This window comes from Pristis pectinata, chromosome 8 (assembly GCF_009764475.1).
Source record: "Pristis pectinata isolate sPriPec2 chromosome 8, sPriPec2.1.pri, whole genome shotgun sequence".
Lineage (NCBI taxonomy): Eukaryota > Metazoa > Chordata > Chondrichthyes > Rhinopristiformes > Pristidae > Pristis > Pristis pectinata.
This window is the reverse complement of record NC_067412.1, coordinates 6,354,284-6,367,208: the sequence shown is the minus strand read 5'-3', so window position 1 is coordinate 6,367,208 and position 12,925 is coordinate 6,354,284. Positions and strand designations below refer to the sequence as shown.

The 12,925-nt window shown below is 44.6% G+C and overlaps 1 long non-coding RNA gene across 2 annotated transcripts in view; it reads right to left on the bottom strand.

Moving 5' to 3' along the window:
• LOC127573892 (uncharacterized) overlaps positions 1 to 12,925 on the bottom strand; it is a 40,925-nt gene that overhangs the window by 26,565 nt on the left and 1,435 nt on the right. For both annotated transcript variants that reach the window (XR_007956835.1, XR_007956836.1), the window contains exon 2: positions 4,014 to 4,144. This is a non-coding gene — a long non-coding RNA (uncharacterized LOC127573892). The remainder of the gene's footprint in view (positions 1 to 4,013; positions 4,145 to 12,925) is intronic.

Genomic DNA, 12,925 nt, shown 5'->3' with positions numbered 1-12,925 from the left:
CTGGCAAAGGGAGAAGTTGGTTTAAAGTTGCACAGAGAGGGATGGTTCAGGCAAAGGGAGTATCTCTGATTACAGGGCCGGAGTTGCTATGGTGATAACCATCTGGCTGATAGGTTATTGAGACGTGCTAGAGAGGAGAGGGCGCCTACAAAGGGCCTTGTAAAAGCTCTTAATGCAGAGCTGTAGGACATGTTTGTGGAACAGCACCTTACCTTTGGTCTGGGCTCGCTGCAGCCTTACACACTCAATATTGAATCCAACAACTTCAGGCAACTTCCATTCCATCTGTATCAGAACTGGCCACTTCTGACTTCTGTGCATTATCCATCTGTAATATTGGCTCAGTTTTCCTCTCTCTATTAGCACCATCTGACCTGCTTTCCGTAGCTTTGTTTGGTTATTCTCTCTCTAAATGGCCACATTAGTCTATCAACCAGATGTCTTCATGAGCAATTTATCACCATGGCAACCCTGGCCTCACCCTACCAGAGATATTCCTTCTGCCCTACCTTCCATGCCCCGTCCTCTCTGCAACTTCTTTCCTCACCTTTCCAGTTCTGATGAAGGGTCTTCGACCTGAAACGTTAACCCTGTTTCTCCGTCCGCAGGTGCTGCCTGACCTGCTGAGTGTTTCCATCCATCGTTTTATTTCAGGTTTCCAGCAGCTGCGGTATTTTGCTTTCGGGGGGCCGTTGTAGGCTGACTGGAAGAGTTGTTTCTTCAACATTGCTTGCTCCCATTCCCTTCTATCCCGTTTCCTTCCTACGCTTGGAGACCATTGGGAGTGAACTGAGGCAGTAGAGGATACTCAGAGCACGGTTTCAGAAGGACCAGGTAGTAAGAGAAAGCAACACGGGGATATCCAATGGAGAAATCCCATTTGTGGGGGCTCTAGATTCGCAATCTGATTGGCCAAAGGAATGAAGACACATTGAACGAATGGCCAAATTTACTTCTGCATTTCAAATTTGTTTCCATCCATCCACAGGCCTTGCGGATAGTTAACAACACGAGGCTAAGTTAACTGTGTTTCATTAGAGGAAAGTGATACTTCACTGGAATTTTACAACCCTCCCCATCATTGAGGACATCTTCAAGAGGCGGTGCCTCAAGAAGGCGGCATCCATCACTAAGAACCCTCACCACCCGGGACATGCCCTCTTCTCGTTAACACCATCGGGGAGGAGGTACAGGAGCCTGAAGACCCACACTCAACGATTCAGGAACAGCTTCTTCCCCTCCGCCATCAGATTTCTGAATGGTCCATGAACCCATGAACACTACATTGTTATTCCTTTGGTTTTCACTATTCATTTATTTTTGTAGTTTATAATAATTTCTACGTCTTTGCACTGTACTGCTACCACAAAACAACAAATTTCACGTCATATAAGTCAATGATAATAAATCTGATTCTGAATGAGTATTGGTTGCAGGTAGTTGTGCTAAGTTTAAGAATTGTGTGTGTCTCCATATAAATAACAATTAATTGACATCCTACTAGTCATTGGACTGATCACAGGAATTTATTTTGCATCAAGGGTTTGTATTGGAAAGGGAAAATGCTGCAGATGCAGGAAAACTGAAATAAAATCCGAAAACACTGAGAACACTCAGCAAGTCCAGCAGCATCTATGGAGGGAGAATCCGAGTTAATGCTTCAAGTCAAGCTTCGATCAGCGATGGGAGTAGTCTTAAGATGCAGAGAATGGGGGTAGGTGACAAGAGAACAAAAGTGAAGCGGTGTGATAGGGTGGTCAAGTCAAGCCAAGTGTATCGTCATGTGCACAAGTACGGTGAGGTACAGGTACAATGAAAAACTTTCTTGCAGCAGCATCACAGGCAGGTAGGTACAGACAACACACAGATTATCAATTATACATGTTATACATAAAATTATACCATACAGTGAAAAAAAAGACTGCAAAATCAAGACCTTAGCAAAAACAAAGACACAATCGAAGACAAGTCCATGGCAATGCAAGAGGTGGTCTTGCAGTGTTTGGTTGCGGAGGTAGGGTTAGGGTTGTGCAGGTCAGTTCAAGAACCTGATGGTTGTAGGAGAGTAGCTGTTCCTGAAGCAAAGGTTGGCCACTCTCCCCTCCTGCCTACCCCAACATGATCACAGCTTATCTCATTGAAGCCTCGATTCTGCATTCCCCTCTACCCCCAGTAACCTTTCATCCCCTTGCCAATCAAGGATCTATCTACCTCAGCCTTAAAAATATTCAAAGGCTCTGCTTCCACTGACCTTTGAGGAAGAGAGTTCCAAAGATTCATCACCTTCTGAGAGAAAAAAATGGACTCCTCTTTGTATTAAATGGGTGGACACTAAGTTTTGAATGGTGACCCCTGGTTCTCGATTCCCCCACAAGAGGGAAAACCCTCTCCACATCCTCTCCCCATGTCTGCATGGGTTTCCTCCGGGTGCTCCGGTTTCCTCCCACGTTCCAAAGATATACAGGTTAGAAAGTTGTGGGCATGCTATGTTGGCGCCAGAAGTGTGGCAACACTTGTGGGCTGCCTCCAGAACACTACGCAAAAAGATGTATTTCACTGTGTGTTTTGATGTACCTGACTAATAAAGATACCTTATCTCGTTGAGACCCACAGGATCTTGCATGTTTCAATCATCCCTTCTCATGCTTCCAACCTCCAGCAGATACAAGCCTAGCCTCCCTCATAAAGCAAACCGCTCACTCCATCTATTTCAGGATGAGAAGGAGAGAGGGGTTGAGGATAGAACAAGGGAAGAGATACCAAGGAAAAGCTGGAGGAAGTGTGTATAGGAATAGCAGAATCATTATCTGCAACTGCTGAAGTCATTGTTGAGTCCGGAAGATCATTATAAGATATCTTAACTAGTCACATGTACATCGAAACACACAGAGAAATACATCTTTTGCATAGAGTGTTCTGGGGGAAGCCCACAAGTGTCACCACGCTTCCGTCGTCAACATAGCATACTCACAACTTCCTAACCCATACGTCTTTGGAATGTGGGAGGAAACTGGAGCACCCGGAGGAAACACACACGGAAGCGGGGAGAATGTACAAGCTCCTTACAGGCAGCGGTGGGAATTGAACCTGGGTTGCTGGCGCTGTAGTAGCGTTACGCTGACCGCTACGCTACCGTGTCTGCATTATATACCTAAGTGAAAGAAGAAGTGATGTTCCTTTAACTTAAGAGGAGATCCACTGGAACAGTGTAGGAGTCATAGAGTTATACAGCACAGAAACAGGCCCTTTAGCCCAACTCGTCCATGCAGACCACGTAGACTACTTGACCCCGCCTCACTTCCCTGCGCTCAACCAAAGACAGAGCCATAGATTCTACAGTTGTACAGCACTGAAATGGGCCCTTTGGCCCATCGTGTCCATGCCAAACTTTTAGCCCATCTGCACTAAGAGAGGTCAGAATTGAAGTGGGATGGAGAAATGCAACCATCAGAAGCATAGAACATAGAACAGTCCGGCACAATACAGGCCCTTCGGCCCACAATGTTGTGCTGACCTTTAAACCTCGCCTACGACTACCTCCCTTCCTCCCACATATCCCTCTATTTTAAATTCCTCCATATGCTTATCTCGTAATCTCTTGAATTTGACCAATGTACCTGCCTCCACCACCGCCCCAGGCAGCGCATTCCATGCCCCAATGGATAAACCTCCCAGAATGAGCAGAGGTGGGCACGGGGCTTGTGGAAAGGATTTGTTTGTGAGTCAGGAATGACAGGGTTGCCAAAATATTGAGGATTTACAGTATACGTTCTATGAATTAGAGATCAGGAAAGTACTGGACGGGGAAGAGTTAAAGGCAGGGACACATAAAATGCTGCAATTCAAAAACCTCAAGTTGGATTGTAACTTTCTCCCAGCAAGACATTTTTTAATACACTTTGCCTCTCAGTAAAATGCCACTATTTTAGAGCCTATAATAAGAAGGGCATACATTTAAACTGCACCTCAGGAAATTTCAGAAGGTTTTATAGGTCAATGAACTGTGTACTTACAGTTGTAATGTAGGAAACACAGCAGTCACTCTACGCAGTGCTGTCACGGAGTGAAAACAAAAAACTGCAGATGCCAGGAAAGCCGAAATAAAAACAGAAAATGCTGGAAACACATGGAGGTCAGGCAGCATCTGTGGAGAGAGAAACAGGCAGCATTTCAGGCCCTTTGTCACAAAGAATGAGGGGTGATCTTACTGAACCATATAAAATCTAAAGGGGTGTTATTACAATATGGGTAGATGTCAATATGATTCCAGTTGTGGGAGAGTCTTGTGTGAGCGGATGTAGTTACAAGATTAGGAGGCGGTCGTTTAAATGGAGGTAGGTAGGAACAACTTATCGAAAGGGTGGTGAATCCCCGGAATTGTCTGCCTCAGAGGTTCGTTGAGGCTGGATCATGGGAAGGGGGGGGGGTGGTATTTAAAGAGGAGGTGGAAAACTTTTTGTAAGATCAGGGAATTGAGGGCTATGGGGAACTGGCACAGAAGAGCAACAATCTGCTGGGGAACTCAGTGGGTGGAGCAGCCTCTGTGGGAGGGAAGGTATTGTTGATGTTTTGGGTCAAAACCCTCCATCAGTACACAGAAAAGGAGGTGAGGCCAGGGCAGATCAGCTATGATCAGATTGAAAGATAGAAAAAGCATGAGGGGCCGAATGGCCTACTCCTGCTCCTATTTTCCTATGAAATGCGAACTGTTTCTCTGTCTACAGATGCTGACTGACCTGCTGAGTGTTTCTAGCACTATCTGGTTCAATGCCATGAAGCACTTAACCTCCATTTGAAAGAGTCTGTTTAAACCTCTGATCTGAGGAACTTCAACACACTCTCAGTACCGTTCTGCACTGAAACATACAGGAATATGCATTGATCCCAGAAAGAGCAAAACTGCAGAAGTTAAAAATAGCCCAGGTGCTGTAAATCTGAAATAAAAACAGAAATTACTGGAACACTCAGCAGGTCAGGCAGCATCTGTGGAGAGAGAAGCAGAGTTAACAGTTTAGGACAATGACCTTTCATCAGAAAGTTAGAAGTGGAAGGAAACTATTCCTCCCACTCATGCTCAATAGTACGGGATGTCATGTCATATCTAAATTTAGAGAAGATCCGTTGCTCTATTTCTGGATCTATTCTGGACTTTCAAATATTATTGGGACCTTTTTTGAACTACTTTCAAAACCACTGATTTGGTGCTTAATGTACAGATATTGGCCAATACTACTATGTCTTTAGGATGCTACTAAACAACTTTAGTTTTGGTAGTGGGGTTAGATTTTTTTTAATAAATAAAATTATCCCAACTTATCAATATCAATTGATATCTTTTTTGTTTATCAATATGAAGCATTGTGATTTCTGGTGTGATTCAAGACAATCTATTTTGTAATATTTTCTTTTTTTTTCCTTTGTTTCATGCATTTTGTACTCCTTATTTGAAATTAATAAAAATATTGAAAAAAAAAGTTAGAAGTGGAACTTAAGTTGCAAAGAAAGGCAGGAGGTGTAGGAAGGGAAGAAGAAATGTCTGCGACAGGGTGGAGCTCGAAGCCTGTCAATGACACTAGTGGTGACAGTGCCGGTTGACAGAGGGTGGTGACGAACAAAAGAGGAAGGTATCAACGTTAGGAGATAAATAAAATCTGAAGTTACTAGAAGAGGAGAGAGAAAAAAGCCTAATGCTGGGAACGTGAGATACGAGGCTGGAACGTTAACTGAAATTGTTGAATTTAGTATTGAGTCTGGAAAGTGAGACTTTTTGTTTCATTGTCCTGTTACCTACTCCAAAGGCACAGGTGTCCATCGAGCCCAATGGGTTCATGGTTGCTCTCAGCAGAGCAATCACATGAGTCTCCTTACTTCCCTGTAGCCCTGCAACTTAGGGCTTGCATATGATGAGCGTTTGTCGGCTCTTGGATTGTACTCACTGGAGTACAGAAGAATGAGAGGGGACCTCAATAGAGACATTTAAAATGTTGAAAGGACTGGACAGAGCAGATGTGGTCAAGCTGTTTCCCTTGGTGGGTGAGTCTAGGACCAGAGGGCACAATCTTAGAATTAGAGGGTACAGGTTTAAAATAGAGATGAGGAGAAATTTCTTTAGCCAGAGGGTGGTGAATTTGTGGAATTCCTTGCCACGTACAGCAGTGGAGGCCAGATCATTGGAGGCGTTTAAGGAAGAGATAGATAGATATCTAAATAGTCGGGGTATCAAGGGATATGGGGATAAGGCCGGAGATTGGGGTTAGAGTAGAGTGGTTTTTTTTGTTCCCCCCCCCCCCCCAAATTTCTCATTTCTTTTTTCCCTTTTCTTTGGAGCAGACTCGATGGGCCGAATGGCCTACTTCTGCTCCCTTGTCTTGTGATCTTGTGAACTTCCTTGTTCTCACATGTTCATTACCTCCCTTTTGATTCTTTGGCCAGTTACCTACACGAGGGGCAATTTGCAGTGGACAGTTAACCTATCTGTACGTCTTTGGGATGTGAGAAGAAACTGGAGCGCCTGGAGGAAACCCACGTGGTCACAGGGAGAACATGCAAACTCCACATGGACAGCACCCAAGGTCAGGATTGAACCTGGGTCCTGGCAGCAACATTTGCAGCACTGAACGGGGTGAAACCATTGCATGTAGAGGATCAGGGACATACTAATGGAAGGTCTTTCTGCACATGGTTCCCAGTGGGATGTGGAGGGGCCTGCTGTTGTCTCTGCTGCCACTGGACCGCACCACTCATCCAGTCTAATGAGAAATATGGAGATCAGGCTGGCACAGCTAGTAGACCCACAGTTCCGATGACCCCGGTTCAATCCTGACCTCCGGGGCTGTCTGTGTGGAGTTTGCATATTCTCTCTGTGACCATGTGAGCTTCCCCTGGTGCTCTGGTTTCTTCCCACTTTCAAAGACGTGTTGACCGCTGTAAGTTGCCACTAGTGTAATCACATAGCTCACCAGCGCCTCTACTTCTCAGGGGGCTAAAGAAATTTGGTTTGTCCCCTTTGACACTCACCAACTTTCATCGATGCACCATAGAAAGTATCCTATCTGGATGCATCACAGCTTGGTATGGCAACTGCTCTGCCCAGGACCGCAAGAAACTGCAGAGAGTTGTGGACACAGCCCAGCGCATCACGGAAACCAGTCTCCCCTCCATGGACTCTGTCTATACCTCTTGCTGCCTTGGTGAAGCAGCCAGCATAATCAAAGACCCCACCCACCAGGGTCATTCTCTCTTCTCTCCTCTCCCATCAGGCAGAAGATACAGGAGCCTGAGGGCACGTACCACCAGGCTCAAGGACAGCTTCTATCCCACTGTGATAAGACTACTGAATGGTTCCCTTATACAATGGGATGGACTATGACCTCACAATCTACCTTGTTGTGACCTTGCACCTTATTGCACTGCACTTTCTCTGTAGCTGTGATACTTTACTCTGTACTGTTATTGTTTTTACCTGTACTACCTCAATGCACTCTGTACTAACTCAATGTAACTGCACTGTGTAATGAATTGACCTGTACGATCGGTATGCAAGACAAGTTTTTCACTGTACCTCGGCACAAGTGACAATAATAAACCAATACCAATACCAATGAATGGTAGAATCTGAGGGAAATTGATGGGAATCAGGAGGGGGGGGGAGAATAAAATGGGACGGGAGGATTACCATAAAAGGTGTTGATGGTTGGCATGGACTCAGTGGACTGATGGCTGTGTGCTCTATAATACTGGAGAAAATACAAAGGATACGCAGAATACGCAGAAGTGAGAGGATGTTACTACAGGAAAGAGAGACAAAGATTCATGTTCACGTCTCAGCTCACTCCCAAATCACTCTACAGACAATGAAGAACGTTTGTAGTTACTGCTTAAATCTAAGAAATATAGCTCCAAGATGGGATGGGCCGAAGGGCCTGTTTCCATGCTGTGAGATTCTATGGCTGCCAGTATGGGCATAACTAGCTACACAGGACCAGTGTTAATGACCAGACAATCTCTATGACAGAGGCATAAACATTGGCTTCAGGACACCTCGAGAGAGAACTCCCCTGCTTTTCCTTGAAACACTGCAGTGGAATCTTTTCCATCGACCTGAATTTTAGTAGGTTGTCCTCTGAGGAAAGATTGGACAGGCTAGTCTTGTATCCACTGGAGTTTGGAAGACTGAGTGGAGACTTGGTTGAAACATGTAAGATCCTGAGGGGTGGATGTGGAGGGGGTGTTTCCTCTTGTGGGGGAAATCTACAACTAGAAGTCACTGTTTAAAATCAAGGTGTTGTCCATTTAAGACAGAGAAGAGGTGAATAAAATTAAAAGAAAAACTGCAGATGCTGGAAATCAGAAATAAAAACAGAAAGTGCTAAAAACACTCATCAGGTTTGACAACATCAATGGAAGAGAAACAGAGTCAACTTTTTGCTTTGTTGGAGATGAGATAATCTTCTGTCAGAGGGCTGTGAGTGTTTGGAACTGTCTTCCTTGTAGGGGAGTGAATGCAGAGTGTTTGAGTATTTTTAAGGCAGTTTTAGATAGCCTCTTGATAAACAAGGGGCTGAAAGGGTGTTGGAGGTGGCAGAAATGTGGATTGAGTTTACCATCAATCAGCCATGCTTATATTGAACGGTGGGGCAGGCTTGAGGGGCCGGGTAGCCTACTCCTGCTCCTACTTTGTAACTCCCTTATATGTTTAAGTGGGCAATAGCTTTTGCGAAGTCTAACTGTTCACTCTAAGCAAAGCCAGAGGTAGATTGGAACTGGTGATGTTTCAATCAAGCTTTACACTTAAGGAAAAGATCAACAAAGAATGAGTTCTGGGTCAAATTGTTGAAAGAAGCTCTGCCTTGCAGGAATGAATCCAAAAGTGGAACTCCCATTGCATTGCGCAGCAGCACAATGAACCCATGCTAACATCATCATAGTTACTTCTAACCCACCAGCCAGCTGGGTCAAATGTGTGAGACATGTGTCCTAAGTATGGGTTGGCTCCAACTGCACCTTGTTTTAATAACCTTATAAGCCAAAGGAATATGTTTCTCAAAATAAAAAATTGGTCAGGATGCGCTTAGTAATTAGTGGGTTTACTGGGAAGGCATTGGATTGTGTTACACCCTAATCTAAGAAATATGTAACATGAAGACCACTCAATAACCACCAGAAGTGAATCTTTGAGAGACTGTGGAAAGTGGTTTCAACAAGCATGCTGTTTAACCTTATCAAAGAGATTACACAAACACAGTGAATGCAATGAGCATTCACTAACAAAACTGCCTAGAAATTGGGCCTACTTCTTGCTCACTTTTTATGGATAAACCATGCACTAAAGTGCGCATGTTTTAATACAATAGCAAACATTTATGATGGAAATATTACCCCTTGGGAAATTTTTCTACATGAAGCTGACATTTCCCCAGCATCATTCACATGCATGATGATGTCACTGACATGTGTGTCACTTATCTCTGCCTTCCTGTCAAAGACCGGCACAACAGTGTGCAACCTACAACCTTCGTTTTATAACTCCTAGTAAAACAAGGAGCAGGAAGTCATGAATTAAAGGGTACTGGTATATTATTGTCACACGTACTGAGGTACAGGGAAAAGCTTTTCTTTGTGTGTCACCCAGACAGATCATGCCATAATCTATCCCACTGTTGACCAGACCTCTTGTACAATGACTCTTGACCTCATAATCTATCTCGTTATGGCCTTGCACCTTATTGTCTGCCTGAATTGCACTTTCTCTGTAACTGTAACACTTTATTCAGCATTGTTTTTTGCTTTTCCCTTGTACTACCTCGATGTACTGATGTGATGAGATGATCTGTATGGCTGACATAGTTTTTCATTGCACCTTGGTACATGTGACAATAATAAACCAATGTACCAATTTACATGGAGGTAGAAAAAACAGAAGGACTGCAGAAGAGAGTGTTGCAGTTACAGAGAAAGTGCAGTGCAGGCAGACACATAAGGTGCAAGGGCCACAACGAGGTAGGCTGGGAGATCAAGAGTTCATCTCAGCGTTTGAGAGGTCTGTTCAAGAGTCTGATATCAGCGGGAAAGAAGCTACACTTTGAGTCTGGTGGTATGTGCTCTCAGGTTTTTGCATGGATTTTGTAGGGACGTGGATGTGTTACCGCCTGACTGTATCGTCAGCTCTGTTGCACGATTGCTGGGTCTCACGATACTTGTTGCAGACCTTCAAACTTACGCACTGCACATGCCTGTGCTTTGTGGTGGTGTGGGATCAGGGCTTCTATCATGAGAATGATTGCAAAGGCTATGGAAGGGAGGAGGTTTGGTTGGAGGTCATGTACATTGAAGACACATTTTCCCTCATGGCACATTTTCCTGTATTCTGGATGCCATGGTGAGAGGTCTTCAAAGCTGTAACCTGCTTCCCCTTTTTGAAGGTAAAATTTCCCAAACTGGCAATTTTTTGAAGTCCTCCAAATGCAGATTCGAACATCGAATTAGGGTGAAATCCAATTTTTAGACAGATGTGTTTAATCTTGGAAAATTAAATTGGCACAGATTTTACAAGGCTGTCCAATGTTGCTACTAAATATAATCTGTTTGTGCCACTTACTTAGCTTTTTTTTACATTTGCAACCATTAATATAATGACATAAATTATTTGTAAGATTACCATTTAAGTACAGTGGGAATCAATGTGGGATTGTTTTATGGGTTTGTATGAGGAAAGTACCACTAACTTTTAATTAATGGAATTTTTCTGGTTGGAAGAACTACTTCTGGTATTGTAGGAACGATTTTGCACTTGCATAACGGATTTCATGACTTCAGGGATGAAAGGAGAGTTGACGGGCTTGTGAGAGAGAATGGGTTGCAGTTTACAGTGAGGCAATGGGATTGATGAGATTGCTGTGCTGGAGTGGGCTGAATAACCTCCTTCTTGTCGAGTCACAGAGGACAGGACCAGGCCCTTCAGCCCACCAATACCATGCCAACCATCAATTACCCATCTACATTTATCCCATTTACCCACATTTGGTTCTTCTGTGTCATTATAAGTTAAGGAATCCCTAGGCGCTTTATAGGGTCGGTGGTGGAAAGGGTGAGCAGCTTCAAGTTCCTGGGCATCAACATCTCAGAGAATCTATCTTGGGCCCAACACATTGATGCAATCACGAAGAAGGCACGCCAGCAGCTCTACTTCGTGAGGAGTTTGAGGAGCTTTGGTAAGTCACCAAAGACTCTTGAAAATTTCTATAGATGTACGGTGGAGAGCATTCTGACTGGTTGCATCACCGCCTGGTATGGTGGCTCCAATGCGCAGGATCGAAAGAGGCTGCAGAGGGTTGTTGAGTCAGCCAGCTCCATCACGGGCACAGCCCTCCCTGCCATCAAGGACATCTTCAAGAGGTGGTGCCTCAGGAAGGCAGCATTCACCATTAAGGACTCTCACCATCAAGGACATGCCCTCTTCGCATTACTACCATCAGGGAAGTGGTACAGGAGCCTGAAGACCCACACTCAATGTTTTAGGAAATCTGATGTCCACTCCACCATCAGATCTCTGAATGGTCCATGAACCCATGAACACCACCTCATTATTCCTCTTTGCACTATTTATTTATCTTTGTAACTTAAGATTAATTTTTATGTCTTGCACTGTTCTGCTGCTGCAAAACAACAAATTTCATGTCATCTAAGTCGGTGATAATAAACCTGATTCTGATGACATACATTTGAAGTGAGGTGACTTTTGTAACGTTGTAGGAACCACAACAGCCAAATATGTACAGCAAGCTCCCACACGCAATCCAACCTCAATAGCCTCTGACTTGATGTTATTTCAAACAATGCAACAAAGGGACTGCAGAGGCTGGAATCTGGAGGAAAAAAACAAACTGCTTGGAGGAACTCAGCAGGTCAGGCAGCATCTGTGGAGGGAAATGGACAGTCGACGTTCCAGCTCGAGACTCAGCAAATTGGGAGTTGGAGCAGTTTGGACGGGAATTCCACAAGGAGAGGAGTTCGAGGAGGCCACTTGTGTAGGACACACACCAACTGGACCTATTGGAACCTCATGAATGCTACTGCTGAGAGCTTCTCTTAAAATATATCAGATCCATTGGGACGTCAGGCAGAGAGCAGCAGGACAGAATGAGACATGGGATCCTACTGTGGGCCAGTGAGTGAGAGGACGTTGATCTCTTACAAAGAAAACATGATGCAGCCCATCTCTCCCCATGCTTTATCCATTCAGCAGATGGACTGTTTGTGGAGTGAATCCCAAACTGAAACAATAAGTTTGGTCAACTGATGCCTGGGATTCTCATCCAAACATCCTGGGTTCTCTTGTGCCGGCATCGCTGGGAATTATGCTTCTGTGCCAGGAACGTCTTGCCTTGGACCTGCTCCAGGAAACCCCCGGCTTTTAGTGATCTCATCCAACACGTGGGGAGTGACTTGGCCGGACTAGCCTGTGAAGCAGCCAGATGCTCCTTTGCTGCTATTTGTGCGCCCTTACTGGAGACCAGTTGCTTATGCAAGCCACTGCTGGGGACTGGCAGCCCTTGTCTCACTCTTATCTTGAGTCTCCCTCCAACCATGGAGTTTGTTACTACCTCCAACTCACTGACAGTGGGCAAAACATTTCACGGACCCTTGCAAAGTTGCTTCCTGTCTTGTTCTCTCAAACTCCTATGACCTTACACTTTAACAGAAAATAGGAACAAGAGGTCATTCAATTCTGCTCTACACTTGAAGACGGTTATGGCTGTCCATCCAAAATCAGTATCTTAATCCAGCTTTCTCCCTATACCCTCTGATCCCGCTGGCTCCAAGAACAGTGGATCTGCTAGAAGAGCTGCTACCTCACAGCACCAGTGACCAGGGTTCAATCCTGACCTCCGGTGCTGTCTGTGTGGAGTTTGCACATCTCAGTGTC